The 15,983-nt window shown below is 42.7% G+C and overlaps 2 long non-coding RNA genes across 2 annotated transcripts in view; both read right to left on the reverse strand.

Annotated features, from left to right (window-relative positions):
* The window catches only part of LOC142591231 (uncharacterized), a 53,451-nt gene that overhangs the window by 17,951 nt on the left and 19,517 nt on the right, over positions 1–15,983 (reverse strand). The gene's annotated exons all lie outside the window — the stretch shown is intronic.
* On the reverse strand, positions 87–4,724 carry LOC142590539 (uncharacterized). Its single transcript, XR_012830172.1, has 2 exons — positions 4,695–4,724; positions 87–3,611 (listed from the first exon to the last, which is right to left on the reverse strand). It is a non-coding gene; the product is annotated as an uncharacterized LOC142590539 (long non-coding RNA).

Below are 15,983 nucleotides of genomic sequence, written 5' to 3' on the forward strand. Positions count from 1 at the left end.
TTACCTTATGGTACTCTTGTTGGCACTTTTCCCCCACAACTTGTGCGTGTTAGCGTCAGTTGAAAATTGATCTGAAAAATACCACATTAAAAATTTGTGCATCAATTTTATTCTGTCATACAACATGCAACAATGTATAAAAGCTTCACAACAGATAATATTACAAAAATAAATACAGCAACATTTATACTAATTGTTTATTTATGTTGACAAACATACTTTTCCAAGACGAAGCATAATAGCTGACACAGACAATTTCACAGATTGCAATAACCACTAATACAAAACTTGCCATAATGCAAACACGCTGATAGAATATGTAGCACCGGTAGCTGTATTTTGTTACGGCAAAGATAGCAAGATAGCAAACGAACTATACCCAGCTGCATGCACGCAGCTGTAACAATACACATGGCGCACCAAGATCCAAAAGAAAAAAAGTGGAAGATGTGAGGAAGGCTTTTTTGTACTCATCACAAGTTATCCTGTAAGAGCAGATTATGCACTGCCTGTAATCTACCCTCAGCACATACGTAAATAAGTTACATTAGGTGCCACATTTACAAATCACTCATATGATGTTCTTGTGATTGTCCTTATTCCGATTTTTAACTTGGAAAGCATGACTGAGTTACGTAAAGCCTCCCGACGGCTTGGCATATATACAGAAAGAAGTGTTTCTATAAACACTGGAGGCCATGGGAGGATGACTGACACATACCTGTTTTAATTCTTTTGTCTTTGTGATTATCTACCACAGTAGTCTTTTGTAGAGTGAAACACATCCAGATAATACACTGTGGGCAACAAAGTGTGAATACCTGTTCTTGATTTCTACCTCTCTCTGGTGTCCCGCTAAGGTAAGATTGGTGCAAAAAATTGTCTTCCGAATGTATGCGCTCCCACAAAACAAAACAGGAGCAGATGATAAGCCACATTAATGGTGCGCAAAATAAAACATCTGTTCTTAACTTACCACTGCCATTCCAATCTGGTGAGATTTTCTGCTTTGTTACGTACTCTAGCACAGGTGTTACGCAGTTCACTTGGTGCCCAAAGCAACTCTCACACCATAGCAGGATGTCAATTTTGTTTTTCAAATTCTAAGCGAAACTCTGGTTATGGGGGACAATTGCAAACTTAATAGTTTTGCTTTGTATCTTCATTATGTTGTAGAGCAGGGTAGAAAGCAAGAACAGATATCTATAATTTTGGTTCCCACTGTGCATTGCATGGATATGTTTCAATGAATGATACAACTATTTGGTAGATAAACATATGAAAGATAAGAGAATTAAGCTCGAAGTCTACCATGTCATTAACTGGGAATATTATGTGTAATTGAAATTTTGCGATTCCCAGTGAAGGAACAGTTTTGACAATATGTGCCAAGGCAACTAAGTCACTCATGCTCACAAAGGAAACAAAAACAAGCAAGATTACAAGTTCGAACTTGCAACCTGAGGTGAGACACCTCACATGACTGATTTATGTATTTACTGAGCATAACTTACATCTGGTGCATAATCTGCTTGTACAAGATGACAAACAATGAGTTACTCTTGCTTTCTCTCTGGGACATTTGGCTCTTCTGAACACATGCACATTGTGTGGCATAGCTGTGTGGATGTAGCTGGGCACAGCTGTTATTCAGCATCAATCTGTTTTTATGGTCCTGTACTATTATTGTAATTTATAATTAGCAAATAGGCCAACTATTGCGTTGATCAGCTCCATTTTAAACAAAACATACTGACAGATTTCCCTGTTTATCGCTAGCAAAGAGATGGGTACATCATTTCAGATTTCAAGAAACAGCTGTGGAACAGAACGAATGCTGAAGACAGAAAATCTACAGACCAATACTTTTTTATTAAATGCCATGTACTAGCCCTTTCTGCAATGAATACCATTATTAGCAAAAATTGTAGCCTGAAAAAATAATTGGGAAATATTTACAAGAAAGTGCACGTAAAAATATTTTGCCACTATGTAGGACATAACTAAGAAACACCAGCTCCCTATGAATGGCAGTATATTCAAACCTCTAGTACAAATAATTAAAAAAAGTTGTTTCGAGAAGCACTTCCCCTTAATAAGTGCGTATTAGTGTTTCTACAAAAGGGTTAGAAAATGCCTTCCGGCATACCATAGGGAGTTTTATAAATAGCACATGCACGCATCTGCCTAGAAAGCCCCACGCCCTGCTTGTATTCCTTAGTCATTTTTCTGCATTCTGTTGTATGTCACCATTTGGATCCCTTAACACTGAGTGCGCAAAACCAAAAGACAGCCTATTAATACACTGAATTTTTAGCCTGTAAAGGGGTTGTGTGGCAATGGGGGCAGCCAACTCTAGTGTGAGAACAAACAAATATTTGTTCTCGCGTTAGTGAAACCAGTCAAAATATAATCTCACAAATTTGGAAATGAATGCACAAAGAACCTTGCTAATTGTCACGTTATTGTCCCGAACAAGATCTTTTGGTGTTTACAATTCCTAGTTTAATTCACTTGCCTCTAGTAAATAGGCTCTGACCTAGAATACTCAGTGTAGGAGACTAACCCAGACCTGGAAGCCAATGATTAAATCTGAAATAAAGACATTCATCCCCCGACCACATGGCACTGCTTCGTCATCAGAAGAATCATGCATCCATGGACATGTAGTCTGTAAAATTATTTATACATGATCTGTAGCGTTAATCTTGCATTAACAAATTCTGAAATTAGGAAATACATCTGCTATGTAAAGCACTGCTGTAAACCTGTGTGTTTGAGAAATGCAATACTGAAAAGGTGTAACACAACCAATGTGTGCATGAAACCTATGCTGCATTTGACATTCGTCAGTGTGGCAAATAAGCACTGAGAAATGCCAAGGGTATCATAGCTTGTATGTCTCAAACCTTGTATGTGAGTACCACTGGTATATTTGCAGCGAAAAAAAGTCACATTATTACCAGACATATGAGGGGAACCCATGTTTCTCTAGTTTAATATTTTCTTTCTTGTGCTCTTATATCCTTGAGTTTTTCAAAAATAACGGGTGCTTGAAATAAGTACTCTATATTGCTCTTAAATTTATCCTGCACCAGAGCCCATGTTATGTTAAATTTCTTAAACACATTGCAGTGCTGTAGGTTATCAAAGGAAGAAAAAATACCGTATGTTTTCAGTTTAGCCTTATGTACAAGAATTAAGAACCTATCAATTACATCCACAAGTACAAAAGAACTATGAGAAACGGGGCATAAAGACAGGTATACATTATAATAGCAGGAGTTGATGGTGAGAACTCTACGAGAAAGGAACTATTAAAAAGAATGTCTGTTCAAATCACTCCACCCCAACATTCATCCATGGTTAGATAAGTGATCGATAAGAAAAGAAACAGCTGGTGATGCTGTTTGGATAGATGGAAACTGAGGTACAGCTGTGAAATAGATGGAACACGTAGAGGGGTCACCAAGTGTTGCGCGCTGGTTGCACAGCAGGTTTCCTTGAGCTCCGGACTCACTCGACACTGATGCGTTGAGCCTGGTTATACGTAGTTCGCTAGAGGCCTGGCCCGAGTATGTGGCATGGCTTGGGTAAAATTTCAAGGCAACCTGAAAAACACAGATCAAAATATATAAGCACCAAAATATTCTGCACCATAGGGCAAATCTGAAGTTTACCATCTGCACATAGTAGATGATGAAAACAGACACAAGTCACCAGACTCAAGGTATATAAATGTGCAAAAGTGTAAATGAATGTGAAGAGCTGCTTGTAGGATGGAATCCTTCATTTTGTCTTTTCTAGATCAATAATAGTATCTTAACATAAAGTCAAGTGTACACGACATTCCCTATTTGTGTCAGTAGGCTATTCCATGCCAGCTGTTCCAACCTGGCACATGACCACTTGGAATTTTTTTGAAAACTGGGGGCCCTTCAATATAGAACAAATCGCAATTTCACGCAATAAAGCAAAGAAAATATTTTACTGGCGTAAACACTATGTCACATGTTGTGTAACGCACCAAACTATGCATCATAAAATGGCATAGCCAAAAAAATTGGTTCCTTCATTAAGAGGGACAAATTTTTAACGACAATGAAGACAGGCCTTACACCAAAAACTTAACTGCTTATTAGCCAGTGCTCACTTTATTATGGCCGATTAAAAATGGACCAAATGGCTTATTAACTTTATTTTCACAAAAGTGACCTACAGCAAAAGCTGTAAATTTATGTAATCCATGTGTTTAGGATTTGTGCTGTGTGCAAGAACTGGTTTCAGAAAGATACATTATGCAGCAGAGCAGAGACAGTAGGATGAACTTGGAAAAGAAGTCAGTTTTTGTGTACGTTTATTGGCCTACTTACCATTGAGGCAGCCCTAGTAAATTTATGCCAAATACCATGTTTGAGAGTACACTGTATTGTTTTTAAAGTGGTAAAGCTTTATCAAAGTAGTTTTTGTGTTACGCAAGAAAACAATATTACAATTGGTCTCTTGTAGTTTCAAAATTTGCATCGCGTTTCGTCTAATACACAGCCACTTGGAAGCTAAGACAAAATGCATAGACTTGAGCATCCCTGCACAGACAGAAGGGAGTCTAAACTGCTTCGAAGTTACTTCTTTCATTGCTGAGTGGTTACAAGCCACTTCACTCAAAAAGACGCCGCTTAATTACAGGTATTTACCTGAATATTTCTGTATGCTGTCAGCCTGCTTTGCATCATCACTAAGGCTGCCAACTCCCTAGTGGATGTGGTCAGACATGGTGGTGGCAGGATGCAGTGGCAGAAGCCGCCAAAGGCTGCCAACTCCCTAGTGGACGTAGTCAGGACAGGGTGGTGGTAGGACGCAGGGGTAGGAGCCGCCACAGTGTACCTGCAACAAATTTGCACAAATGTTATTAGTTCTACCACGTCACGATTTACAATAAAAATTGAGCTGTCTGTGTAACATGGCTACCAATACAAATAAAGGCATACAGTTAGGTCCTACCACTCAAATAGAACCCCGACAAAAAAGAAACGGTACTTAAAGGGACACTAAAGTGAAACAATAAATCAGTTTAGACTAATGAAGCATTGTTTGAGAACCCTGCAGGCAGTCATTTCAAAAAAATAGTTTGATTATTAGATGAGAAAATGAAGGTCCAAGTATCAGTATTTGAATTACGCGCCGAAACCCCAGTGCCGGCACGTCAACGTGACGTCAGGGATTCTAAAGCATGTTTTCGCATTTGGGCTGTGTTGGCTGAATAAAGGTTCCCGAAACTGCCCATGTTTATTATTTGGTTCCTTTAGAACACAATGTAGTCAACCTGTACCACTATATATAATTAGTAGGTCCTAGAAGATGCCATCAAAATCCAAGACATCACAGCCCCCAGGTGCGGGTATTTAAGTAGGCGTCGCCACCCGTATTTCGTTCCTGCGCTTTTCGTGGCTTGCCAGACGTCTTATCGTTGTAAGAGTGGTGTTTTGGTGTTGCAGAATGGTAATTTACTGATGCAGAAGAAATCATTTTTCACTGTAGTGTCCCCTTAAGTTTATGAAAATCCAAACAATGAAAAAAATGTGCAACTGATTTGTGCATGGAAGCTCGGTTGAAACCTGAGCTCATACCATCAAGTGATCTGCTAGTCAACTGCAAGCCTGCCACATTAAAATGTCATTGTAAATTTCTTTACATGCATTATGTAAGCTGCATTAATACAAGTTCAAAATCTCTTGACATAAGTAAATCACCAAGCTAATTAATTAACGAATTCCAGTGGTCGTTAATGCAACAAAGTGCAAGCTCGGAATGAAGCTGGCCAAACTGGGCAGTGAAAAATAACAATGTGGTTCTCTACATCTTGTTTTTCTGGCTTTCACTCTAGCGTTGGAATATACAAGAATTTTGACATTCCTGATATTTCCCACTGCTAATTTCTATTCCATAATGCATAATACTTGAGCAAGAGCAATACTGCTTTCTTTTAACCGTAAATAGTGATAGAACAAGAGAATTCACTGGAGCCAACGTTTTGAGAAAAATCTCCTCTTTGTCGAAACATTGGCTCCAGCGATGCTCCTTGTTCTACGGATCTTCATCATGTCAAATCTCTGTCTTCCTGTGTACCTCTGTACTTTCGATGTTATGTCAATGAAATTGTAATAACAGATCATTAGTAAATGTAGCTGATGAGGAATTTGCCCTTGTTGGTAGATAACGACAGAGTAACTGCGCAATATAGAGATACGGACAAAGGAGGCTTGTGTGTGTTGTCTTCTCCAGCCATTGGGCGATTACTCTGTCTCAATGTAAAACTATTACCCTTTGCACAATAATACTAAAATACATAAAGACAGGAAAGTGGACACAAAAATTACAACAGATAGCATCATATGCTAATGAGATATGCAAAAGTGCCTGCTACAATTTGTCTCAACCATAACGTGCTGGATAAGATGGCGACTTCTGGCTGTTGCCATTTCTTGAATACCTAAAATAAAATACATATCAAAATTATAATAATACACAGGACAACAGCAGTAGCCGAGGACATAACGCATTGTTTAGTACAAGAAGGTAAACTAATCTCTGATACATGGCAGACGAAATTTCCTTTATTAAGTTAGTAGAAAAATACACCACACTTCATTTCATTCAATACTGTCGGCATTTCTTGGTACAAGAAAAAAAAGTATTTCTGCATGGAAGCAGCAAAATAATAAATGGCCTTCTACTTTTACAAAATATTCTGCAGCGACGAAGCTAACTACAGCTGTATATACTTAAAATTGTTATATGCACATTACAATAGCCAAGACAGGATAAACTTGGGTTCATATGCAGCTCACTGGAAGGTACAACTTTGCAATGAACTCATTTCTGCTTGGCAAATATACGCAGTAACATAAAACTACAAATAAAAGGATCCTTTTTTCATAAAACGCCGGACTCAATATAAAAAAATCCAGTAGCAATATTACAATTTCACCACATAACACAGCCAGGTTTTGTAAGCCTAGTAGGATTTACTATATAAATGTTGCAGCAAGTTCATGCTTTTAAATATTTACAACCGTGAAAATAAAGATTACGTAAAAATAATACATTATATATAGGCTTAGATTGTGAGCTAATGTGTTTTCTACTTACAGCCAAATGCACATAAAATTTGTTCTGTTTCAGCGCTTTTAAAGAGCTGTGTCTGTTCGCTTGAGCAGGCAGCCGCTTTACCGCTCTTAAAATATCTGTGCTCCCACATAGCCTGATACTACCATACAGCGTTGTAGCGCTTTTATTATTCGCCGTAATATACCTAAAGCGCTAGCAAATCTTCAGAATACACAAGCTGTCTTTTCGACTACCTGTCTTCGCCAGCGAAAGTCACCCTAGTGCGAGTATTGTATCTACACTTCAAGTTACGCAGTACTTGATATTCTACGAATTTTTCGATGCGACAGGTCACTCGTCACTAGAGTCGTTAAGAAGGGTGTTTCTCCTGGCAGTACAGCTTTGCAATAATTTCAGACGCTCTCCTGAGGCTTCCGTCTGCCAGTAATATGCCTAAGAAACGTCTGTGAACTGCCAAGAGAAACGTGGAGCAAAATGGAGCCATACCGGAAGGGCCGAGTACGCGCCGTTTGTAAATTCGGAACAAAAGCTGATATGCTTACCTGAGACGTTAAGAGAAATATGGCACAGGTCACTGCCCGCTGGTAGTCGTTCGTATGCATCTGGTCGTCTCTGTCCGTTGCGATCTCCCATACCACAATGAAAGATGCAGTGCAAACCGCAGCACTTCGGGCGCTTGTGACGGTCCGGCGAGCTGCACTTGCTCGATGTCGGCAAAGACAACATCGGCGACACGCTGCTGCTGGCGGCGGTCCCCCTCGTCGCAATCACACAGCACGTACAGAAGCTCCCACCGTAACTTGCCGCAACGCCTGGTTGCAGTCGCTCCTAACACAGCGATTTCAGAACCACTCAACGACAACGTACTCGCGCGTGATGCAGCGCAACTGTAAAATGGCGTCATGCTATTGACGGCTTCGGCTTTGGATCATTTTGTATCTGCACAACTGAGCAAAACAGTTGCGCTAGTTTCGGTTTTGTTTCCTCGCGTTGAGATAAAAACTGTTTTGCTCACTGATAATTTTACGTCACTTAAGTATTGTTCACGAATGAAATAGCCATGAATTTAACACGCGTCTTGAAATACCCGCTACGTTCACTTGGCAGAAGCAAAATTTGCTCGTCCGAGTGTGGTTGCGTTTGAAATATCTATCGTTGCGCTGTCGGAGCGTGCTCGAAGTGTGAAGACGCGGCGTTATTGTCCTTAATTTGCTTAGCTATAACGGTGCGGCTGCCCTTGATTTCTGTCGAGTGCAGTTTGCTCTGACATAAGGTAGAACTACAAAGCCGCCCATGTTACTGAATGATCTAGCGCACCTGAAGCTGCCAGAACTCCGGTATTTCCTCCACAAGTTCTTGCGACTGTGTGCCGCTGTCACCAAATGCGAGCGTAGTCATTTAGCTGAGATTTAGCAACACATTTTCTAGAACTATAGTTCACCGCTCTATCACGACAAGGAGAAGTAGCGTGGTTGCTCCTTAGTAAAATTTTCTGTTTATTGCGAATTTTCCAATAGCAATTATATGGACACAACCGCCGAAATATATCTGTCGGTGTTGCCGTGAGCTTAAGTATATAGTCAAGTGCGATAAGATCCCATCCTGCGCCGTTGGCTGTGCGCATTAAAGGAAGTGTACGAAGGTGAGCCGAGCCGTATAGTGCCTGGATGGGTGTCCAAGTATCTATAGGTGGCCACGTGCTAAAACGCGCGCAAGCCGGGGAAAGGAGGCGCTGGTTTAGCACGCTCCTCCTCTGGCCGTTGCTCTAGCCCGGTCTGGCGCCACTCTCGCTCTGTCTTGGCGATAATTTCCGATGGGTGCAAAGCGGGGGGAAGGGGGGGGGAGAGGGGGGGGCGCTTTTATAGTGCCATTTCAAGTTTCGGAGACGCTTTTAAGGACGAGGCAGCAGAAGCGTTCTGTCCGCTCTGTTCGCGCCCTTCATCACGCCGACTCTGTGACAGCGAGTGGTCGCGGTCATTGAGTGAGATCTGTTCATGTTTGCACGTGCGCGCGTGACCCCGTGCTTGCTAATTTACGGAGTAAGCGATTGTTTACTGCACTTTATTCAGGCGATGAAACTACGAAGCTTGGTTCGTGCAGTTGTTCGTGCAGTGGTTCACGCAGCATTGGGGGAAAACTGCTACATTTTTGTTTTTACATTTCTAGGGGGTTCAAAAGCAGCGCTGCGTACGCTAATGGTTGTTTCTGGTCGCGGGACGCAACGCACTGCGGTGCCCAGTGGCTTTGGTGTTGCGCTGCTGAGCTCGAGGTCACGGGTCCAATCAAGCCGCAGCAGTCGCATTCCAATGGGGGCAGAATGCGAAAACGCGCGTATACTGTGTATTCCGTGCACATTAAATAACCCGAGCTGCTGAAAATAAATGTGCAGTTTTCCATTACCGTGCGCCTCATAACAAGATCTTGATTTTGGAACCTAAATCCTCAAAATTTAATTTTACGTAGCGCAATTACATTTGCAATCGACACTGTTGAGTGCGCCTACTGAACTTATCTCGTTGCAGTGCTCTCTTTAGTAGCCAATGCTTTTTTTTAGATTTACTTATAGTCAGAATCCAGTGTGACAAATCCGGGTCTTCCTTTGTATACAAGCCAGCTATCACTTAAGCGTGTGAGATATTAACAAACATGTTCAAGGAAAATCGATATTTGGAGTTCGATGTAATTGCAGAACATGACAAGGACGAAAGAATGATACACCGCATTACAACCAGGACAGGAACCCGAGGGCCCGCCTCAAACAGAAGACGTTATCTGGTATTTCTTCTCCTGCATTTTAATCTTTCTCTCGCCAGACTCATCTCGAATATCAGAGGAGTCGGGATCTTCCACGACGACTCTTCGCGTGCTATTAAGAGTCAAACGACCCATACACAAATGTTGACTCTTGTTTTGTGACTCTACCCGCGCGAAAATGGGTCTTCGTAGGAAAAAAGAGAGTCAAGTTGCCGTGACTCACTTCTTACTCTCTTTTTTCTTAGAGTGTGGGGACTGAGGGCCGGGGTTTGATTGTTGTATTCATATAGGAGGTTGTGGCCAAGTACTGCACCAGGGTGGCCAATCCTGCTCTGGTGAGAGAGTGCGTTACCGGTTCTGGTCACCGGGATCAGGCCGCACTCCAGGCCTGTTTGTGCAATTTTCTCAACACACAGTTTTTTTTTTTGTATTTCCCGGTGGAGAATTGCGCGGCACCGGGATTTGAATCACGGTCCTCTTGCACTGGAGACGGATACTCTACCGTCCCCGCAGGAGTTAAATTAAAAATTGAATTATGGTGTTTTGCGTGACAAAGCCACTTTCTGATTATGCACGCCGTAGTGGAGGACTCCGAAAATTTCGACCACCTGGGGTTCTTTAACGTGCACCTAATTCTAAGTACACGGGTGTTTTCGCATTTCGCCCCCATCGAAATGCGGCCGCCGTGGCCGGGGTCCGATCCCGCGACCTCGTGCTCAGCAGTCTAACACCATGACCACTGAGCAACCACGGCGGGTCCCGCAGGAGTTGTACGCCTCATTTAACGTACAGTGGTGCCCTATTTTATCAGTCAAGGTGGACCAATCTGAGCTCGGTTATACCGCATGGATGGCACTCGGCTAGAGAACCTGGTATTTATGACCTGCACATGTGTGGCCACACATAATTGAGGATATATAATTTTTTTTAGGAGGGTTTCCGTACAGTGATAAAAGGAAGGAAAATACATTAAAAGAAAAAAAAGGAAAAAACAAGGAACATAACATGTCATTTGAACTCGTGATCCTTCAATGTTGCCCGGAAAGGTAGCTCAGTCGGTTGGTTCGTCAAGCCAACGGTTACTTTGAAGCGCCAAAGCTCCTGCTCCGAGCCTCATACTTATGTGGAAAGGGACTGATGTTGTCCGCGACAGTCGGAAGGCATAATTTCTTGGAAAAATGGCCGCCAGAGGAGCAGCGTGAACTCGAGCGGCTTTAGAGACTAGGAAAACTGCCTTAAAATATTTAGACTTGAGGGGAAGCTTCGTTAACAAACTATAACACGGCAATCAGCACTCGTACACGACGAGAGAAATTATTGAGACGTGGGAAATTCCCTTGAAATAAATCTGGTTTGCGAGACAAATGCTTGTATGTATTGAATCTCTTAAAAGATGAGGGGGGAAATATGCGCTCACCGAGAGGGCATCTTCAGCACGACACCACCGCGAGGCACCTTACTGAGATGTAGAGAGCTTCGCGGCCGGAACAAAATCTCCCCTCTCCGCCGGCCCAGGGTGGAAAACGCGCTTTCCGATCGCTCAAGGTTGCGCGGATATTGTATAGCTCTAGCGTCTAGGAAAAAGCTTAAACAGGTGCGGGGGCGGCACGCATGGCGTGGGAAGCTAGCCGCCGGAATAGCTATCTCAAGTACTGCTGCTGGCGAGGGCGAAATACCTTCGTGTAACTATAATAACCCTCATAGGACTTCTTTCAAAGAAAAAAAAAGAGAGGAAAAAGAAAAGGGAAACGGCTCAGAAGGCTATACTACGATAGCTATGACTGATACTTTTCTATATATATGTATTCATCTCATCTATGGGATCGCATGCGCGCGCTGTTGGTTTTAAAGCGCAACCGTGGTAGGGAAACGGAAGGCGATATAAGCATGCGTGTCCATGATACGCACACGACAAACTGCCTTACAATATTTAGAATTGATATATATATACACACACAAAAGCCAATATAGGCTGCTCGACACTATCTCGCGCGTTTTTATAGCGAAGTACATCAGAACCGACTCGTCGTTCCACAACAACCATTTCCTGAGTGATCGCCAGATATATGCCGAATAACTTCCTGTCATTCAATAAGAATGTCTCTCTTTCATGCAGCCTACCAATTCGCGCTGTTTCGGTTTAGACAAAACAATTTATCATTCGAGGCGCACTTGCCAAGTTTGCCTCCAATTAAAACTGCCTGCGATGCCTATAGTGCAGCTCTTATCTCGCTCAACATACACAGTTCTATATCCGGTGCAATGCTTTCCGTTGTATCAGCAATTTCAATGTCATGGCCGATCATGTAAGCAAAAGTAGCTGTTTACTATTTACAATATCCAGAATTGATCAAACGTGAAGTTGTCACCGGCATTCTGAGTGGTTGGAAGGCATAATTTCTTTGAAAAATGGCCGCCAGAGGAGCAGCGTGAACTCGAGCGGCTTTATAGACTAGGAAAACTGCCTTAAAATATTTAGACTTGAGGGGAAGCTTCGTCAACAAACTATAACACGGCAATCAGCACTCGTATACGACGAGAGAAATTATTGAGACGTGGGAAATTCCCTTGAAATAAATCTGGTTTGCGAGACAAATGCTTGTATGTATTGAATCTCTTAAAAGATGAGGGGGGAAATATGCGCTCACCGAGAGGGCATCTTCAGCACGAGACCACCGCGAGGCACCTTACTGAGATGTAGAGAGCTTCGCGGCCGGAACGAAATCTCCCCTCTCCGCCGGCCCAGGGTGGAAAACGCGCTTTCCGATCGCTCAAGGTTGCGCGGATATTGTATAGCTCTAGCGTCTAGGAAAAAGCTTAAACAGGTGCGGGGGCGGCACGCATAGCGTGGGAAGCTAGCCGCCGGAATAGCTATCTCAAGTACTGCTGCTGGCGAGGGCGAAATACCTTCGTGTAACGATAATAACCCTAATAGGACTTCTTTCAAAGAAAAAAAGAGAAGAAAAAGAAAAGGGAAACGGCTCAGAAGGCTATACTACGAGAGCTATGACTGATACTTTTCTATATATATGTATTCATCTCATCTATGGGATCGCATGCGCGCGCTGTTGGTTTTAAAGCGCAACCGTGGTAGGGAAACAGAAGGCGATATAAGCATGCGTGTCCATGATACGCACACGACAAACTGCCTTACAATATTTAGAATTGATATATATATACACACACAAAAGCCAATATAGGCTGCTCGACACTATCTCGCGCGTTTTTATAGCGAAGTACATCAGAACCGACTCGTCGTTCCACAACAACCATTTCCTGAGTGATCGCCAGATATTTGCCGAATAACTTCCTGTCATTCAATAAGAATGTCTCTCTTTCATGCAGCCTACCAATTCGCGCTGTTTCGGTTTAGACAAAACAATTTATCATTCGAGGCGCACTTGCCAAGTTTGCCTCCAATTAAAACTGCCTGCGATGCCTATAGTGCAGCTCTTATCTCGCTCAACATACACAGTTCTATATCCGGTGCAATGCTTTCCGTTGTATCAGCAATTTCAATGTCATGGCCGATCATGTAAGCAAAAGTAGCTGTTTACTATTTACAATATCCAGAATTGATCAAACGTGAAGTTGTCACCGGCATTCTGAGTGGTTGGAAGGCATAATTTCTTTGAAAAATGGCCGCCAGAGGAGCAGCGTGAACTCGAGCGGCTTTATAGACTAGGAAAACTGCCTTAAAATATTTAGACTTGAGGGGAAGCTTCGTTAACAAACTATAACACGGCAATCAGCACTCGTATACGACGAGAGAAATTATTGAGACGTGGGAAATTCCCTTGAAATAAATCTGGTTTGCGAGACAAATGCTTGTATGTATTGAATCTTTTAAAAGATGAGGGGGGAAATATGCGCTCACCGAGAGGGCATCTTCAGCACGAGACCACCGCGAGGCACCTTACTGAGATGTAGAGAGCTTCGCGGCCGGAAAGAAATCTCCCCTCTCCGCCGGCCCAGGGTGGAAAACGCGCTTTCCGATCGCTCAAGGTTGCGCGGATATTGTATAGCTCTAGCGTCTAGAAAAAAGCTTAAACAGGTGCGGGGGCGGCACGCATAGCGTGGGAAGCTAGCCGCCGGAATAGCTATCTCAAGTACTGCTGCTGGCGAGGGCGAAATACCTTCGTGTAACTATAATAACCCTAATAGGACTTCTTTCAAAGAAAAAAAGAGAAGAAAAAGAAAAGGGAAACGGCTCAGAAGGCTATACTACGAGAGCTATGACTGATACTTTTCTATATATATGTATTCATCTCATCTATGGGATCGCATGCGCGCGCTGTTAGTTTTAAAGCGCAACCGTGGTAGGGAAACGGAAGGCGATATAAGCATGCGTGTCCATGATACGCACACGACAAACTGCCTTACAATATTTAGAATTGATATATATATACACACACAAAAGCCAATATAGGCTGCTCGACACTATCTCGCGCGTTTTTATAGCGAAGTACATCAGAACCGACTCGTCGTTCCACAACAACCATTTCCTGAGTGATCGCCAGATATATGCCGAATAACTTGCTGTCATTCAATAAGAATGTCTCTCTTTCATGCAGCCTACCAATTCGCGCTGTTTCGGTTTAGACAAAACAATTTATCATTCGAGGCGCACTTGCCAAGTTTGCCTCCAATTAAAACTGCCTGCGATGCCTATAGTGCAGCTCTTATCTCGCTCAACATACACAGTTCTATATCCGGTGCAATGCTTTCCATTGTATCAGCAATTTCAATGTCATGGCCGATCATGTAAGCAAAAGTAGCTGTTTACTATTTACAATATCCAGAATTGATCAAACGTGAAGTTGTCACCGGCATTCTGAGTGGTTGGAAGGCATAATTTCTTTGAAAAATGGCCGCCAGAGGAGCAGCGTGAACTCGAGCGGCTTTATAGACTAGGAAAACTGCCTTAAAATATTTAGACTTGAGGGGAAGCTTCGTTAACAAACTATAACACGGCAATCAGCACTCGTATACGACGAGAGAAATTATTGTAACGTGGGAAATTCCCTTGAAATAAATCTGGTTTGCGAGACAAATGCTTGTATGTATTGAATCTCTTAAAAGATGAGGGGGGAAATATGCGCTCACCGAGAGGGCATCTTCAGCACGAGACCACCGCGAGGCACCTTACTGAGATGTAGAGAACTTCGCGGCCGGAACGAAATCTCCCCTCTCCGCCGGCCCAGGGTGGAAAACGCGCTTTCCGATCGCTCAAGGTTGCGCGGATATTGTATAGCTCTAGCGTCTAGGAAAAAGCTTAAACAGGTGCGGGGGCGTCACGCATGGCGTGGGAAGCTAGCCGCCGGAATAGCTATCTCAAGTACTGCTGCTGGCGAGGGCGAAATACCTTCGTGTAATTATAATAACCCTAATAGGACTTCTTTCAAAGAAAAAAAGAGAAGAAAAAGAAAAGTGAAACGGCTCAGAAGGCTATACTACGAGAGCTATGACTGATACTTTTCTATATATATGTATTCATCTCATCTATGGGATCGCATGCGCGCGCTGTTGGTTTTAAAGCGCAACCGTGGTAGGGAAACGGAAGGCGATATAAGCATGCGTGTCCATGATACGCACACGACAAACTGCCTTACAATATTTAGAATTGATATATATATACACACACAAAAGCCAATATAGGCTGCTCGACACTATCTCGCGCGTTTTTATAGCGAAGTACATCATAACCGACTCGTCGTTCCACAACAACCATTTCCTGAGTGATCGCCAGATATATGCCGAATAACTTCCTGTCATTCAATAAGAATGTCTCTCTTTCATGCAGCCTACCAATTCGCGCTGTTTCGGTTTAGACAAAACAATTTATCATTCGAGGCGCACTTGCCAAGTTTGCCTCCAATTAAAACTGCCTGCGATGCCTATAGTGCAGCTCTTATCTCGCTCAACATACACAGTTCTATATCCGGTGCAATACTTTCCGTTGTATCAGCAATTTCAATGTCATGGCCGATCACGTAAGCAAAAGTAGCTGTTTACTATTTACAATATCCAGAATTGATCAAACGTGAAGTTGTCACAGGCATTCTGAGTGGTTGGAAGGCATAATTTCTTTGAAAAATGGC

Source organism: Dermacentor variabilis, chromosome 8 (assembly GCF_050947875.1).
Source record: "Dermacentor variabilis isolate Ectoservices chromosome 8, ASM5094787v1, whole genome shotgun sequence".
In the NCBI taxonomy this organism is placed as follows: domain Eukaryota; kingdom Metazoa; phylum Arthropoda; class Arachnida; order Ixodida; family Ixodidae; genus Dermacentor; species Dermacentor variabilis.